The sequence below is a fragment of the Pleurodeles waltl genome, chromosome 4_2, assembly GCF_031143425.1.
Source record: "Pleurodeles waltl isolate 20211129_DDA chromosome 4_2, aPleWal1.hap1.20221129, whole genome shotgun sequence".
Lineage (NCBI taxonomy): Eukaryota > Metazoa > Chordata > Amphibia > Caudata > Salamandridae > Pleurodeles > Pleurodeles waltl.
Window position 1 is genome coordinate 803,268,365 of NC_090443.1, and position 17,873 is coordinate 803,286,237.

General features: G+C 47.9%; 1 protein-coding gene across 1 annotated transcript in view; it reads left to right on the top strand.

The window, feature by feature from the left end:
- The window catches only part of WLS (Wnt ligand secretion mediator), a 275,288-nt gene that overhangs the window by 30,708 nt on the left and 226,707 nt on the right, over positions 1 to 17,873 (top strand). The gene's annotated exons all lie outside the window — the stretch shown is intronic.

Genomic DNA, 17,873 nt, shown 5'->3' on the forward strand with positions numbered 1-17,873 from the left:
AAGTTAGCTTTTTATATCAATGGGTCAGCAGTGTGAGGGAGGGGAACTGGGATTGATGGCTCCTGCCCTGTTGGTGAAAGGGAGCTACCTTCTGATACAAGCCTCCACTGGGCTACTGGCGACATCTGAAACGCACAGATTGAACTTAAATCGGCCACCACTCTGCCCTAAAGAGCGACCCACAGCTGCAACTCAATCATTGGCCCATTGCCCGAGTGTCCACCTTCCCAATCCGACCCTGGTTGGAAAACTTAAAACCTCACTTGGCGCACAATAAGGTACAATTGAGCACTTCTGTTGCCATAAGGAGTGAGTGGCTTTTCAGCAGTAATAATTGTTTGGCACCCAATCACAGGTGGATTTCTTCTTCCAGGAATATCAGTCTGGCTGCTTCCCTCCCTCTATGTGTTTTTTTTTCTTTTTTTCCTGAGGGTATGGGATCTTCCTTGGTAGGTGGCAAGGCACTGTTAAGTTGTCCGAGGTAATGTTTTCTTCAGGAGCGCTAGGGGGAAGGCCTTGCCCCAATAATGTATCAATGTTTTTTGTATGTGGTGGTGATCAACTCTTCCATTCATGCCAGTAGATCCAATTTTGGAAACCCAAAAATGCCTTTATTTTAGCTGTCTCCTACATGATGTGCCTCTACTTAAAAACATAAATAAAAAATAAAAAAGTCAAGGAGCAAAATATATTCTCCTGGATTTTTTTTTTTTTCCAACTTTCCTGTGCTAAACTGTTGGCATGTATGCTTTTCCCACTGCCCTCCTGTGCAATCTTTCCATTTAGATAGTTTTTCTACATTTTCCTAAACTGCCACCTGATGTACTCTCTAGATTGAAGTGTTCTCTCTGAGCTGATTTTTGGAACTATAGCTTTCAGCTAATAATCTTACACTACTTTTCCAATGGTCGTGCGCTTCCACAGGCTTTATATTCCGTAGGGCTGACCACTCTGGCAGCAATTATAGGTCTTTTTAAAACATCCATACTCCTGTTTCTATCAATTTATGATGGGATTTTCTCAATTTTATTTTCATTGCTTTTAAAGCAAATTAAAGAGGAAACAAAAGCAGTAAATAGAGAGCATAGGACTCGTTTCGGTCTTTGCCGGTGTGCATGAAAGTGGCTGTATCCACTCTTCCAACCGAGCATAGTTCAGAGGCAGAGAGAATGAACCTCCAGCAGCCCAGTGTATCTCCAAGGTAGTCCAGTATTTGCCAGCAGTCCAAGTCAGGCAGCCTCGTGCCCCCACGTTTTTCACCACCCAGGCTGCAGGAGGGCGCACAGCTGGAAAGGCCCACAAAGGGCACCGGTTGTCAGATATCTTGGATGTACTCCTGTTCATCAACTTTTTGCTCCTTTACCTCCTCCCGTGTCATGCCAGGCAAAGAACCTGCAGGATCCCGTAGGGGCAGTTTAATCACTGTATTTGGGTACCCGGACGCTGCCAGTCAGGGTGGGTGTGCACATGAGCTACTCACTGTTGCATCCAGATGGCTGCCCACACTCCTTCACTGGCACGCGATGCCCATTTCCTCCTCCTTCTGGGGTGGCCAATGTGCGTCACTGGCCCGAGGGCTGGTCCATCCGGTCTTTCCCTTGTGGCAGCCTGATCAGGTGTGTGGTCTCTTCCCTCCAACCCCCCCCCCCCCCCCTTCCACTGCACCGGGGGAGTGGGGGAAGGGAGTTTGTTTTGGTGGGGGGTAGCAAGGCTGGCCAGCGTGGCCTATGGGCCTTGGCAGCTGGATGGGGGGTGTGCTGCAGCGCAGGCTGACCACGAGGTCACCACTCGGTGCCTCAATGGAAACTGGTCACAGGCAGGACTCTACACTCTCAGAAAGTCCCGCCTACTGGAGTCATGTCGATCGCCCACCAGGGGATGGCGGCGGGGACAGCAGTGTAGGTCCTGCGGGGCCAGAGAAGCCAAGGGTGAGCCTATCGCCCGGAAGCAGCTGCAACTCAAGCCAGCAACTGCTCTGCTTGTCACTGGGCTTAGGCCACTTGCACAGAAGCTCACAGCCAAACGTTATACCTTGAGGAACTGTTACCCAAATCATTGGTGCTCAGTCTATCGACCTCAGATGAAAGGCTTACCTTACATCCCAAGCCCAAATTTCTCCTTAATCCTGCTCACTATTGCAAAAACAGAGCTCTCCCCAATCTGCCCTCTGCAGGTCTGGTACTGCCACAAGATACTGAAACATTTCCCAAGACCACACACATCTGCCATCCTCTCTGCGCCCCCTCTATGATGCCCTTACCTATGATGGCCTCTGAGGAGTGGAGGGAAGATAGTGCATGAGCGAGATGCTGCTGGCAGTGGGAAAAAAAATAGGTAACGGGGTGAGGGCGGGTGGCTGAATAAAGGGTGCCCTCAGGAGAGAGGCTGGGACCGAAGCCTCAGCATGGCCTACCTTGTCAGACCTACTCAAATACTACCTTGTGCCCTTAAATACTGCACAGCTGTCTTTTCTTCGAACTTCAGTGATACCAGTGCTAAAAGTAGGACTGTTCTTCTAGGAGATTTGTTTGGGAAACATGTTTAGTTGTTCAGGCCTATTTATATTTATATATATATATATATATATATATATATATATATATATATTTCTTTTCTTTTTATTTTTGTAAATTTTTTTTTAGGCATTGACTGATCACACCTCCCAGCCCCTTCCCAAGAGGCACGCCGCAGAAACAGATCTTGGAGCTGTGCTGTTACAGCTCTAGTTGTGGTTGTTGGCAGATGTGCAGGGCCCGGCAGAGATCAGTGCCAAGAACAATGATAATTCTACATTAAGATAAAAACAGTTTTCCAATTTTAAATAAAAAACTTTATATATCTTGTTTCAAAAATCATATATTCAAACTATGAATTCACACATCATTTGATGGGGCACTATTAACCTTTTTGGAAATTGTTTACATTTTGTTTACAAAAATAAAAGTGCCAACTGACTTAATGGGAATGATATAAGCACACATCTCTAAAATGCAGCACTATCAAACATTGAGCTCATGGTATATGATCAACACACTATTTCCATAGTGCTTGTGATGGCGCACGCGTGACCATCTTTTTGGGCAACCCCCCCCCACCCCCACCCCCCCCCCCCAACGTGGCCTCCTTCATGGAGTCGCTCACTACCAGCCTCCATCATTATCCTTCATTCCTTGAATACCCCTCTCTCACACACCTTCATTTGCTGTATAGCACTACTCACACCAGTGTAGAGTGTTAAAGCACTTTGTCTCTCTCTCTCTCTCTCACACACACACACACACACACACACACACACACACACACACACACACACACACATATATATATTATACAGAGACAATGAATCATACATGTGTAAATCAGTCTATAGATAATGTTACATAAGACAATGAGGATTAAAAGTTGTGGGAATCACATGTCATCCATACTAGTAGGCAGGATATTTAAAGTGTGTTTGGACTGGAGAAGCACAAGCTCAGGATTTAAAACATACCACAGTAGTGGGGATTGGCCCCAGTAGTTGGGGATAGCTTTATTAATAAGAGTCTATTTCCACCCAAAACCCTTTTTAGCGACATTAGGATAATGAAAAACTGGGAAAAACACGTTTTAACCTAGACCATGCAGTTTGCAAGCAGCTTTGATAATTCATAGGTCACTGTGCTATATTTAGATAGTAACTTATGAATTTCAAGTATCAAAAGAATCTCTGTAAAAAAAGCAGTAACTCACTGAGCTATCAATATAAATACAGTTCTGTTTTCATGGTTCAGTTCTTTGCAGCAGACACATTAACCTATGGCGCTACCTTAGATGAGTCAAAACTACTAATAGACCAAACTCCATCTCTCTCCAGCAGGTACATTAATCACCCAAGTTATCTTGACATATTTTACTGTTGCCTGGAAATTGTTGAACTCGCAGCTAACCCTAAAACTAGCCCTGCTTCATAGGCATCTTGACCTCACTTATTTGAAAGACCTCTGATATAATAATGAATGAAAAAGAGGCTTGGTAACAAAAACAAAACGTATTTTCCAAGTCTTTAAACAAAATAATCAAGTTTAAGGCGTTTATTTCACCCTGCCCCGGAACGGCCTCCTGAAATGCTCCATTCTTGAATTAAAGGAAGGAGCAGCCTCTTTGTCTTTGGTGTGTGTCCTTGACCTCCTCCAGTGCGGCCAACCACACACAAAAGAGCATTTTTCACACCAGCTGCACGTTGTCAAATGTCTTCATTATTTTGCCGTTAGGTCCTGGAAGTGGCCAGGGCGCTCCCTGAGACAGTCTGGGCGCAGGGAAAGGCAAAGCTGCAGGCACGCGCGCATCCTAAACGGAGCATAAGTCTGGAGTTTCATTTCCACTCTGGCACTTGACCATGATACGAAGAGGATGGTGAACCCGGAAGCCATCCACCTTTGAGGATCTGCAAGTGTAGTGCTCAGGCTGCCAGGAGTATAAAAGCTCTTGGAGTTCTGACATAAAAAAAAAAACAACCCATAGAAGTGTGGTCACTGGATTCAGGCAGAAGGGTTGTGGAGACTTAATATGATTGGTCTGAAGCTTTCTTCTTGCCGCCTTACTGTGTGCTGCTGTGAGTTGAGATGTGATAAAGACCCTAGTGATGGGAACGGCTGCAGAAGCTTAAATCATAACATTGCTCTTTTGGGCTACCAACCAGATAAACTAGCTTGACTTCATTGAATCGCCACTGGACAAACTTTCTCATTCATAGAAACCTTTTTTATTTTTTCTCTGATCTGTTCCTTTTAGGTTTCAGATGTTTCTAAGTGCATGGCTCTTTCCTAAGTATTAGAGAACAGTCCAATTCATACATGTGGTAGACAGTGGAGTTGTGTGTTGTTGAATCTATTGAAAAGAATGGTTTATAGGATAGGATATGGTTTAGGTAGAGAGTTTTGTTAGCAGGTCTTTAAGACAGAATACTTAGACTTTATTAGTGTCACTGACTCCCCTAGGTCAAACACTGATGAGGACGTACTGCTTGTGTTTGTCCTCCATGGAGGCACGATTCACCCACATTTGTGATTGTGTGGTGGTGTTTTTTGGTTCAAATATTGAATACATTTGCGTACTACTAAATCGTTTCTGGGCATACTGAATTTTGGCTGAAGTTATTGCCTTTGATCAGAACCTGAAAGAACACTAAAGATATTTGTGTTGAAGGTTGCAAATCCATCTTCCTTTTCTTTTCTTTTTTTTCTAATCAAATTTAAGATGAGGTATGAAAGAACACACCACATCACTTTAGAACTGTAAGGAAATGCCTCCTTGGCATGGTTGCCCCCTGACTTTTTGCCTTTGCTGATGCTATGTTTACAATTGAAAGTGTGCTGAGGCCTGCTAACCAGGCCCCAGCACCAGTGTTCTTTCCCTAACCTGTACTTTTGTATCCACAATTGGCAGACCCTGGCATCCAGATAAGTCCCTTGTAACTGGTACTTCTAGTACCAAGGGCCCTGATGCCAAGGAAGGTCTCTAAGGGCTGCAGCATGTCTTATGCCACCCTGGAGACCTCTCACTCAGCACAGACACACTGCTTGCCAGCTTGTGTGTGCTAGTGAGGACAAAACGAGTAAGTCGACATGGCACTCCCCTCAGGGTGCCATGCCAGCCTCTCACTGCCTATGCAGTATAGGTAAGACACCCCTCTAGCAGGCCTTACAGCCCTAAGGCAGGGTGCACTATACCATAGGTGAGGGTACCAGTGCATGAGCATGGTACCCCTACAGTGTCTAAACAAAACCTTAGACATTGTAAGTGCAGGGTAGCCATCAGAGTATATGGTCTGGGAGTCTGTCAAACACGAACTCCACAGCACCATAATGGCTACACTGAAAACTGGGAAGTTTGGTATCAAACTTCTCAGCACAATAAATGCACACTGATGCCAGTGTACATTTTATTGTAAAATACACCACAGAGGGCACCTTAGAGGTGCCCCCTGAAACTTAACCGACTATCTGTGTAGGCTGACTAGTTTTAGCAGCCTGCCACAAACCGAGACATGTTGCTGGCCCCATGGGGAGAGTGCCTTTGTCACTCTGAGGCCAGTAACAAAGCCTGCACTGGGTGGAGATGCTAACACCTCTCCCAGGCAGGAATTGTCACACCTGGCGGTGAGCCTCAAAGGCTCACCTCCTTTGTGCCAACCCAGCAGGACACTCCAGCTAGTGGAGTTGCCCGCCCCCTCCGGCCAGGCCCCACTTTTGGCGGCAAGGCCGGAGAAAATAATGAGAATAACAAGGAGGAGTCACTGGCCAGTCAGGACAGCCCCTAAGGTGTCCTGAGCTGAGGTGACTCTAACTTTTAGAAATCCTCCATCTTGCAGATGGAGGATTCCCCCAATAGGGTTAGGATTGTGACCCCCCTCCCCTTGGGAGGAGGCACAAAGAGGGTGTACCCACCCTCAGGGCTAGTAGCCATTGGCTACTAACCCCCCAGACCTAAACACGCCCTTAAATTTAGTATTTAAGGGCTACCCTGAACCCTAGAAAATTAGATTCCTGCAACTACAAGAAGAAGGACTGCCTAGCTGAAAAACCCCTGCAGAGGAAGACCAGAAGACGACAACTGCCTTGGCTCCAGAAACTCACCAGCCTGTCTCCTGCCTTCCAAAGATCCTGCTCCAGCGACGCCTTCCAAAGGGACCAGCGACCTCGACATCCCCTGAGGACTGCCCCTGCTTCGAAAAGACAAGAAACTCCCGAGGACAGCGGACCTGCTCCAAAGAAAAGCTGCAACTTTGTTTCCAGCAGCTTTAAAGAACCCTGCAAGCTCCCCGCAAAAGGCGTGAGACTTGCAACACTGCACCCGGCGACCCCGACTCGGTTGGTGGCGATCCAACACCTCAGGAGGGACCCCAGGACTACTCTAAGACTGTGAGTACAAAAACCTGTCCCCCCTGAGCCCCCACAGCGCCGCCTGCAGAGGGAATCCCGAGGCTTCCCCTGACCGCGACTCTTTGAAACCAAAGTCCCGACACCTGGGAGAGACCCTGCACCCGCAGCCCCCAGGACCTGAAGGACCGGACTTTCACTGGAGGAGTGACCCCCAGGAGTCCCTCTCCCTTGCCCAAGTGGAGGTTTCCCCGAGGAACCCCCCCCTTGCCTGCCTGCAGCGCTGAAGAGATCCCTAGATCTCCCATTGACTTCCATTACAAACCCGACGCTTGTTTCTACACTGCACCCGGCCGCCCCCGCGCTGCTGAGGGTGAAATTTCTGTGTGGGCTTGTGTCCCCCCCGGTGCCCTACAAAACCCCCCTGGTCTGCCCTCCGAAGACGCGGGTACTTACCTGCAAGCAGACCGGAACCGGGGCACCCCCTTCTCTCCATTCTAGCCTATGTGTTTTGGGCACCACTTTGAACTCTGCACCTGACCGGCCCTGAGCTGCTGGTGTGGTGACTTTGGGGTTGCTCTGAACCCCCAACGGTGGGCTACCTTGGACCAAGAACTGAACCCTGTAAGTGTCTTACTTACCTGGTAAAACTAACAAATACTTACCTCCCCTAGGAACTGTGAAAATTGCACTAAGTGTCCACTTTTAAAACAGCTATTTGTGAATAACTTGAAAAGTATACATGCAATTTTGATGATTTGAAGTTCCTAAAGTACTTACCTGCAATACCTTTCGAATGAGATATTACATGTAGAATTTGAACCTGTGGTTCTTAAAATAAACTAAGAAAAGATATTTTTCTATATAAAAACCTATTGGCTGGATTTGTCTCTGAGTGTGTGTACCTCATTTATTGTCTATGTGTATGTACAACAAATGCTTAACACTACTCCTTGGATAAGCCTACTGCTCGACCACACTACCACAAAATAGAGCATTAGTATTATCTATTTTTACCACTATTTTACCTCTAAGGGGAACCCTTGGACTCTGTGCATGCTATTCCTTACTTTGAAATAGCACATACAGAGCCAACTTCCTACATTGGTGGATCAGCGGTGGGGTACAAGACTTTGCATTTGCTGGACTACTCAGCCAATACCTGATCACACGACAAATTCCAAAATTGTCATTAGAAATTGATTTTTGCAATTTGAAAAGTTTTCTAAATTCTTAAAAGACCTGCTAGGGCCTTGTGTTAGATCCTGTTTAGCATTTCTTTTAGAGTTTAAAAGTTTGGTAAAAGTTTGAATTAGATTCTAGAACCAGTTTTAGTTTCTTAAAAAGTATTCCAACTTTTAGAAGCATAATGTCTAGCACAGATGTGAATGTGGTGGAACTCGACACCACACCTTACCTCCATCTACAGATGAGAGAGCTAAGGTCACTCTGTAAACTAAAGAAAATAGCAATGGGCCCCAAACCTACCAAAGTACAGCTCCAGGAGCTTTTGGCAGAGTTTGAAAAGGCCAACCCCTCTGAGGATGGCAACTCAGAGGATGAAGATAGTGACTTGGAGGGAAATTCCCCCCCTCCAGTCCTACTTAGGGAGAGCAGGGCTTCTCAAGCCCTGACTCCACAAATAATAGTCAGAGATGCTGGCTCCCTCACAGGAGGGACCAACAACTCTGAAATCACTGAGGATAACCCCAGTGAAGAGGACATCCAGTTAGCCAGGATGGCCAAAAGATTGGCTTTGGAAAGACAGATCCTAGCCATAGAGAGGGAAAGACAAGAGATGGGCCTAGGACCCATCAATGGTGGCAGCAACATAAATAGGGTCAGAGATTCTCCTGACATGTTGAAAATCCCCAAAGGGATTGTAACTAAATATGAAGATGGTGATGACATCACCAAATGGTTCACAGCTTTTGAGAGGGCTTGTGTAACCAGAAAAGTGAACAGATCTCACTGGGGTGCTCTCCTTTGGGAAATGTTCACTGGAAAGTGTAGGGATAGACTCCTCACACTCTCTGGAAAAGATGCAGAATCTTATGACCTCATGAAGGGTACCCTGATTGAGGGCTTTGGATTCTCCACTGAGGAGTACAGGATTAGGTTCAGGGGGGCTCAAAAATCCTCGAGCCAGACCTGGGTTGACTTTGTTGACTACTCAGTGAAAACACTAGATGGTTGGATTCAAGGCAGTGGTGTAAATAATTATGATGGGCTGTACAATTTATTTGTGAAAGAACACCTGTTAAGTAATTGTTTCAATGATAAACTGCATCAGCATCTGGTAGACCTAGGACCAATTTCTCCCCAAGAATTGGGAAAGAAGGCGGACCATTGGGTCAAGACAAGGGTGTCCAAGACTTCAACAGGGGGTGACCAAAAGAAAGGGGTCACAAAGACTCCCCAGCAGAAGGGTGATGAGACAACCAAAACTAAAAATAGTAAAGAGTCTTCTACAGGCCCCCAAAAACCTGCACAGGAGGGTGGGCCCAGAGCCTCTTCACAAAACAATGGGTACAAGGGTAAAAACTTTGATCCCAAAAAGGCCTGGTGTCATAGCTGTAAACAGCATGGACACCAAACTGGAGACAAGGCCTGTCCCAAGAAAAGTTCCACTCCAAACTCCAATCCAGGTAACACTGGAATGGCTAGTCTCCAAGTGGGATCAACAGTGTGCCCAGAGCAAATCAGGGTCCACACTGAAGCTACTCTAGTCTCTGAGGGTGGGGTGGATTTAGCCACACTAGCTGCCTGGCCGCCTAACATGCAAAAATACAGGCAGCAGCTCTTTATTAATGGGACAAGTGTAGAGGGCCTGAGGGATACAGGTGCCAGTGTCACCATGGTGACAGAGAAACTGGTTTCCCCTGGCCAATACCTGACTGGAAAAACTTATACAGTCACCAATGCTGACAATCAAACTAAAGCACATCCCATGGCAATGGTAACTTTAGAATGGGGAGGGGTCAATGGCCTGAAACAGGTGGTGGTCTCCTCAAACATCCCAGTAGACTGTCTGCTTGGAAATGACCTGGAGTCCTCAGCATGGGCTGAGGTAGAACTAAAAACCCATGCAGCCATGCTGGGTATCCCTGAACTTGTGTGTGTAAAAACAAGAGCACAATGCAAGGCACAGGGTGAAAAAGTAGAGCTGGAGTCTGGAAAAATGGCCCAGCCTACCAAGAGAACAGGAAAGTCAGTTGGGAAACCAACTGCAACACAGCAAAAGAAAGGGAACCTCTCTTCTCAGGAAGAAGTTCTGCCCTCTGAGGGAACTGAGCCTTTGGAGCTTGAACCTTATCAGGTTGAGCTCTTAGGCCCAGGGGGACCCTCAAGGGAGGAGCTGTGTAAGGGACAAGAAACCTGTCCCTCTCTTGAAGGCCTTAGGCAGCAAGCTGCTGAAGAGTCCAAAGGCAAGAAAAATGGAACACATAGGGTCTATTGGGAAGATGGGCTCCTGTACACTGAGGCCAGAGACCCCAAACCTGGTGCCACTAGGAGAGTGGTAGTGCCTCAGCTGTTCAGAGAGTTCATCCTAACATTGGCCCATGACATTCCCCTTGCTGGACATTTGGGACAAACCAAGACGTGGGAGAGGTTAGTCAACCACTTCTACTGGCCCAATATGTCCAACATGGTTAAGGAGTTTTGCCTCTCCTGCCCCACCTGTCAAGCCAGTGGTAAGACAGGTGGGCATCCAAAGGCCCCCCTCATTCCACTTCCAGTGGTGGGGGTGCCCTTTGAAAGAGTGGGTGTGGACATAGTTGGTCCACTAGAACCTCCCACAGCCTCAGGAAATATGTATATCCTGGTAGTAGTGGATCATGCTACCAGGTATCCTGAAGCTATTCCCCTTAGGTCGACTACTGCCCCTGCAGTAGCCAAGGCCCTCATTGGTATCTTTACCAGAGTGGGTTTCCCTAAGGAGGTGGTGTCTGACAGAGGTACCAACTTCATGTCAGCATACCTAAAGCACATGTGGAATGAGTGTGGAGTGACTTATAAATTCACTACACCTTACCATCCACAAACTAATGGCTTAGTTGAGAGATTCAACAAGACATTAAAGGGCATGATCATGGGGCTCCCAGAAAAACTCAAAAGGAGATGGGATGTCCTCCTGCCATGTCTGCTTTTCGCTTACAGGGAGGTACCACAGAAGGGAGTAGGGTTCTCACCCTTTGAACTTCTGTTTGGTCATCCTGTAAGGGGACCACTTGCCCTTGTTAAAGAAGGCTGGGAGAGACCTCTCCATGAGCCTAAACAGGACATAGTGGACTATGTACTTGGCCTTCGCTCTAGAATGGCAGAGTACATGGAAAAGGCAACCAAAAACCTTGAGGCCAGCCAACAACTCCAGAAGTTTTGGTATGACCAAAAGGCTGCACTGGTTGAGTTCCAACCAGGGCAGAAAGTCTGGGTTCTGGAGCCTGTGGCTCCCAGGGCACTCCAGGACAAATGGAGTGGCCCTTACCCAGTGCTAGAGAGGAAGAGTCAGGTCACCTACCTGGTGGACCTGGGCACAAGCAGGAGCCCCAAAAGGGTGATCCATGTAAACCGCCTTAAGCTCTTCCACGACAGGGCTGATGTCAATCTGTTGATGGTAACAGATGAGGATCAGGAGGCAGAGAGTGAACCTCTCCCTGATCTTCTGTCATCAGACCCAAAAGATGGTACAGTAGATGGAGTGATCTACTCAGACACCCTCTCTGGCCAACAGCAAGCTGATTGTAGGAGAGTCCTACAACAGTTTCCTGAACTCTTCTCCTTAACCCCTGGTCAGACACACCTGTGTACCCATGATGTGGACACAGGAGACAGCATGCCTGTCAAGAACAAAATCTTTAGACAGTCTGACCATGTTAAGGAAAGCATCAAGATGGAAGTCCACAAGATGCTGGAATTGGGAGTAATTGAGCGCTCTGACAGCCCCTGGGCTAGCCCAGTGGTCTTAGTCCCCAAACCTCACACCAAAGATGGAAAGAAAGAGATGAGGTTTTGCGTGGACTACAGAGGGCTCAACTCTGTCACCAAGACAGATGCCCATCCAATTCCAAGAGCTGATGAGCTCATTGATAAGTTAGGTGCTGCCAAATTTCTAAGTACCTTTGACTTGACAGCAGGGTACTGGCAAATAAAAATGGCACCTGGAGCAAAAGAAAAGACAGCATTCTCCACACCTGATGGGCATTATCAGTTTACTGTTATGCCCTTTGGTTTAAAGAATGCCCCTGCCACCTTCCAAAGGTTGGTGAATCAAGTCCTTGCTGGCTTGGAGTCCTTTAGCACAGCTTATCTTGATGATATTGCTGTCTTTAGCTCCACCTGGCAGGATCACCTGGTCCACCTGAGGAAGGTTTTGAAGGCTCTGCAATCTGCAGGCCTCTCTATCAAGGCATCCAAATGCCAGATAGGGCAGGGAACTGTGGTTTACTTGGGCCACCTTGTAGGTGGAGGCCAAGTTCAGCCACTCCAACCCAAGATCCAGACTATTCTGGACTGGGTAGCTCCAAAAACCCAGACTCAAGTCAGGGCATTCCTTGGCTTGACTGGGTACTACAGGAGGTTTGTGAAGGGATATGGATCCATTGTGACAGCCCTCACTGAGCTCACCTCCAAGAAAATGCCCAAGAAAGTGAACTGGACTGTGGACTGCCAACAGGCCTTTGACACCCTGAAACAAGCAATGTGCTCAGCACCAGTTCTCAAAGCTCCAGATTATTCTAAGCAGTTCATTGTGCAGACTGATGCCTCTGAACATGGGATAGGGGCAGTTTTGTCCCAAACAAATGATGATGGCCTTGACCAGCCTGTTGCTTTCATTAGCAGGAGGTTACTCCCCAGGGAGCAGCGTTGGAGTGCCATTGAGAGGGAGGCCTTTGCTGTGGTTTGGTCCCTGAAGAAGCTGAGACCATACCTCTTTGGGACTCACTTCCTAGTTCAAACTGACCACAGACCTCTCAAATGGCTGATGCAAATGAAAGGTGAAAATCCTAAACTGTTGAGGTGGTCCATCTCCCTACAGGGAATGGACTTTATAGTGGAACACAGACCTGGGACTGCCCATGCCAATGCAGATGGCCTTTCCAGGTTCTTCCACTTAGAAAATGAAGACTCTCTTGGGAAAGGTTAGTCTCATCCTCTTTCGTTTGGGGGGGGGTTGTGTAAGGAAATGCCTCCTTGGCATGGTTGCCCCCTGACTTTTTGCCTTTGCTGATGCTATGTTTACAATTGAAAGTGTGCTGAGGCCTGCTAACCAGGCCCCAGCACCAGTGTTCTTTCCCTAACCTGTACTTTTGTATCCACAATTGGCAGACCCTGGCATCCAGATAAGTCCCTTGTAACTGGTACTTCTAGTACCAAGGGCCCTGATGCCAAGGAAGGTCTCTAAGGGCTGCAGCATGTCTTATGCCACCCTGGAGACCTCTCACTCAGCACAGACACACTGCTTGCCAGCTTGTGTGTGCTAGTGAGGACAAAACGAGTAAGTCGACATGGCACTCCCCTCAGGGTGCCATGCCAGCCTCTCACTGCCTATGCAGTATAGGTAAGACACCCCTCTAGCAGGCCTTACAGCCCTAAGGCAGGGTGCACTATACCATAGGTGAGGGTACCAGTGCATGAGCATGGTACCCCTACAGTGTCTAAACAAAACCTTAGACATTGTAAGTGCAGGGTAGCCATCAGAGTATATGGTCTGGGAGTCTGTCAAACACGAACTCCACAGCACCATAATGGCTACACTGAAAACTGGGAAGTTTGGTATCAAACTTCTCAGCACAATAAATGCACACTGATGCCAGTGTACATTTTATTGTAAAATACACCACAGAGGGCACCTTAGAGGTGCCCCCTGAAACTTAACCGACTATCTGTGTAGGCTGACTAGTTTTAGCAGCCTGCCACAAACCGAGACATGTTGCTGGCCCCATGGGGAGAGTGCCTTTGTCACTCTGAGGCCAGTAACAAAGCCTGCACTGGGTGGAGATGCTAACACCTCTCCCAGGCAGGAATTGTCACACCTGGCGGTGAGCCTCAAAGGCTCACCTCCTTTGTGCCAACCCAGCAGGACACTCCAGCTAGTGGAGTTGCCCGCCCCCTCCGGCCAGGCCCCACTTTTGGCGGCAAGGCCGGAGAAAATAATGAGAATAACAAGGAGGAGTCACTGGCCAGTCAGGACAGCCCCTAAGGTGTCCTGAGCTGAGGTGACTCTAACTTTTAGAAATCCTCCATCTTGCAGATGGAGGATTCCCCCAATAGGGTTAGGATTGTGACCCCCTCCCCTTGGGAGGAGGCACAAAGAGGGTGTACCCACCCTCAGGGCTAGTAGCCATTGGCTACTAACCCCCCAGACCTAAACACGCCCTTAAATTTAGTATTTAAGGGCTACCCTGAACCCTAGAAAATTAGATTCCTGCAACTACAAGAAGAAGGACTGCCTAGCTGAAAAACCCCTGCAGAGGAAGACCAGAAGACGACAACTGCCTTGGCTCCAGAAACTCACCAGCCTGTCTCCTGCCTTCCAAAGATCCTGCTCCAGCGACGCCTTCCAAAGGGACCAGCGACCTCGACATCCCCTGAGGACTGCCCCTGCTTCGAAAAGACAAGAAACTCCCGAGGACAGCGGACCTGCTCCAAAGAAAAGCTGCAACTTTGTTTCCAGCAGCTTTAAAGAACCCTGCAAGCTCCCCGCAAAAGGCGTGAGACTTGCAACACTGCACCCGGCGACCCCGACTCGGTTGGTGGCGATCCAACACCTCAGGAGGGACCCCAGGACTACTCTAAGACTGTGAGTACAAAAACCTGTCCCCCCTGAGCCCCCACAGCGCCGCCTGCAGAGGGAATCCCGAGGCTTCCCCTGACCGCGACTCTTTGAAACCAAAGTCCCGACACCTGGGAGAGACCCTGCACCCGCAGCCCCCAGGACCTGAAGGACCGGACTTTCACTGGAGGAGTGACCCCCAGGAGTCCCTCTCCCTTGCCCAAGTGGAGGTTTCCCCGAGGAACCCCCCCCTTGCCTGCCTGCAGCGCTGAAGAGATCCCTAGATCTCCCATTGACTTCCATTACAAACCCGACGCTTGTTTCTACACTGCACCCGGCCGCCCCCGCGCTGCTGAGGGTGAAATTTCTGTGTGGGCTTGTGTCCCCCCCGGTGCCCTACAAAACCCCCCTGGTCTGCCCTCCGAAGACGCGGGTACTTACCTGCAAGCAGACCGGAACCGGGGCACCCCCTTCTCTCCATTCTAGCCTATGTGTTTTGGGCACCACTTTGAACTCTGCACCTGACCGGCCCTGAGCTGCTGGTGTGGTGACTCTGGGGTTGCTCTGAACCCCCAACGGTGGGCTACCTTGGACCAAGAACTGAGCCCTGTAAGTGCCTTACTTACCTGGTTAACCTAACAACTACTTACCTCCCCTAGGAACTGTGAAAATTGCACTAAGTGTCCACTTTTAAAACAGCTATTTGTGAATAACTTGAAAAGTATACATGCAATTTTGATGATTTGAAGTTCCTAAAGTACTTACCTGCAATACCTTTCGAATGAGATATTACATGTAGAATTTGAACCTGTGGTTCTTAAAATAAACTAAGAAAAGATATTTTTCTATATAAAAACCTATTGGCTGGATTTGTCTCTGAGTGTGTGTACCTCATTTATTGTCTATGTGTATGTACAACAAATGCTTAACACTACTCCTTGGATAAGCCTACTGCTCGACCACACTACCACAAAATAGAGCATTAGTATTATCTATTTTTACCACTATTTTACCTCTAAGGGGAACCCTTGGACTCTGTGCATGCTATTCCTTACTTTGAAATAGCACATACAGAGCCAACTTCCTACAAGAACCATATATAATAGAAGATTAAACTGTTGTGAGGATTTCTAGGACCCAGGTTTCTAACCCCTGTTTCAGCTTAGTTTTACAGTTCATATTTTATTCATTTTAGTAACGCTGCTTTTAGCCCTGATCTTTACATATTTTTATGAGCTTGCTTTTATTCTAGGAAAGCGAGGAACAAGCTACTAGCTTAGTTAGCCTTTGCACTACATATAATCCGTACTTTGTCCAAGGCTGAAGAACACAGTACACGATCTGCTAGTTTGTGTTACCGGTTCAGGAGACTGCTTCGAACACCTAGACACAGCATTGCATCAGAACTGTGCTTCCAGCATGGTATGGTGGATCATATAAATGGTGCACCGACCCAGAGAAGGCGAAGGGCATTCTGCCCATGACTACCCTGCAGCACATGCTGTGCGACATGCAGCTTGACTTGCGCTGATCTACCAGTCTCCTGAGAGGTTTGCAGCCTACACCACAGACTGATTCCGACATGGTCTCCATGCATGAGACTATGCTCCGTTATATCGGGCCAGACAGAAGGGTACACCTGCTGTGCTTTCTGCATAGACATAGAAAGGAACCTCTACCACATCTAGAACCACATACATCATGGTTGGATTGTTTATCCTCTTTACCATGTTTGTGAAGCTGATTACCTTGCTTTATTTCATCTGCCTAATTACTGCAGCTCACTCTTTATATGCCAGATTGCGATTGTTTCAATAATTGTATTGAAAACTTATCTTGCATCTTTATTGTCTCCCCTCAGCATGCATGAGTTACAGCACAAAAGGGGTAAGGTCTGTTTCCATGGCTTCCCTGACAAGTTGGAGTGTCATGTTCAGGTTACCATAATCACCTTTTACCTCAGTGGGTTTGGAGGTTTGGTGTGGATAGACTGTATCCAACACTTTGTCTTTCTGCCATCGTAAAAACGCATCCCTCTTACTGAAGTAGGAACTGTTCAACAAAATCTTTTGTTCTTTAAAACAATTGCCAAATGGCGTATGGAGAATATCTGTTATTTCAAGATTAAGGTGCTTGCTTTGCTCAGAGAAAGACCTCCCACCCTGTAGGCCAAAGCAGTTGGTGTCTTCTGTTCTTCCTCTGCAGGGGTTTTTCAGCTCAGCAGTCTTCTTCTTCTTGTAGTTTCAGGAATCTAAATTCTTAGGTTCAGGGAAGCCCTTAAATACTAAATTTAAGGGCGTGTTTAGGTCTGGGGGGTTAGTAGCCAATGGCTACTAGCCCTGAGGGTGGGTACACCCTCTTTGTGCCTCCTCCCAAGGGGAGGAGGTCACATCCCTAATCCTATTGGTGAATCCTCCATCTGCAAGATGGAGGATTTCTAAAAGTTAGAGTCACTTCAGCTCAGGACACCTTAGGGGCTGTCCTGACTGGCCAGTGACTCCTCCTTGTTATTCTCATTATTTCCTCCGGCCTTGCCGCCAAAAGTGGGGGCCGTGGCCGGAGGGGGCGGGCAACTCCACTAGCTGGAGTGTCCTGCGGTGCTGGCACAGAGGGGTGAGCCTTTGAGGCTCACCGCCAGGTGTGACAGCTCCTGCCTGGGGGAGGTGTTAGCATCTCCACCCAGTGCAGGCTTTGTTACTGGCCTCAAAGTGACAAAGGCACTCTCCCCATGGGGCCAGCAACATGTCTTGGTTGTGGCAGGCTGCTGGAACCAGTCGGCCTACACAGATAGTCGGTTAAGGTTTCAGGGGGCACCTCTAAGGTGCCCTCTGGGGTGTATTTCACAATAAAATGTACACTGGCATCAGTGTGCATTTATTGTGCTGAGAAGTTTGATACCAAACTTCCCAGTTTTCAGTGTAGCCATTATGGTGCTGTGGAGTCCGTGTTTGACAGATTCCCAGACCATATACTCTTATGGCTACCCTGCACTTACAATGTCTAAGGTTTGGCTTAGACACTGTAGGGGCACAGTACTCATGTACTGGTGCCCTCACCTATGGTATAGTGCGCCCTGCCTTAGGGCTGTAAGGCCTACTAGAGGGGTGACTTATCTATACTGCATAGGCAGTGTGAGGTTGGCATGGCACCCTGAGGGGAGTGCCATGTCGACTTACTCGTTTTGTCCTCACCAGCACACACAAGCTGGTAAGCAGTGTGTCTGTGCTGAGTGAGGG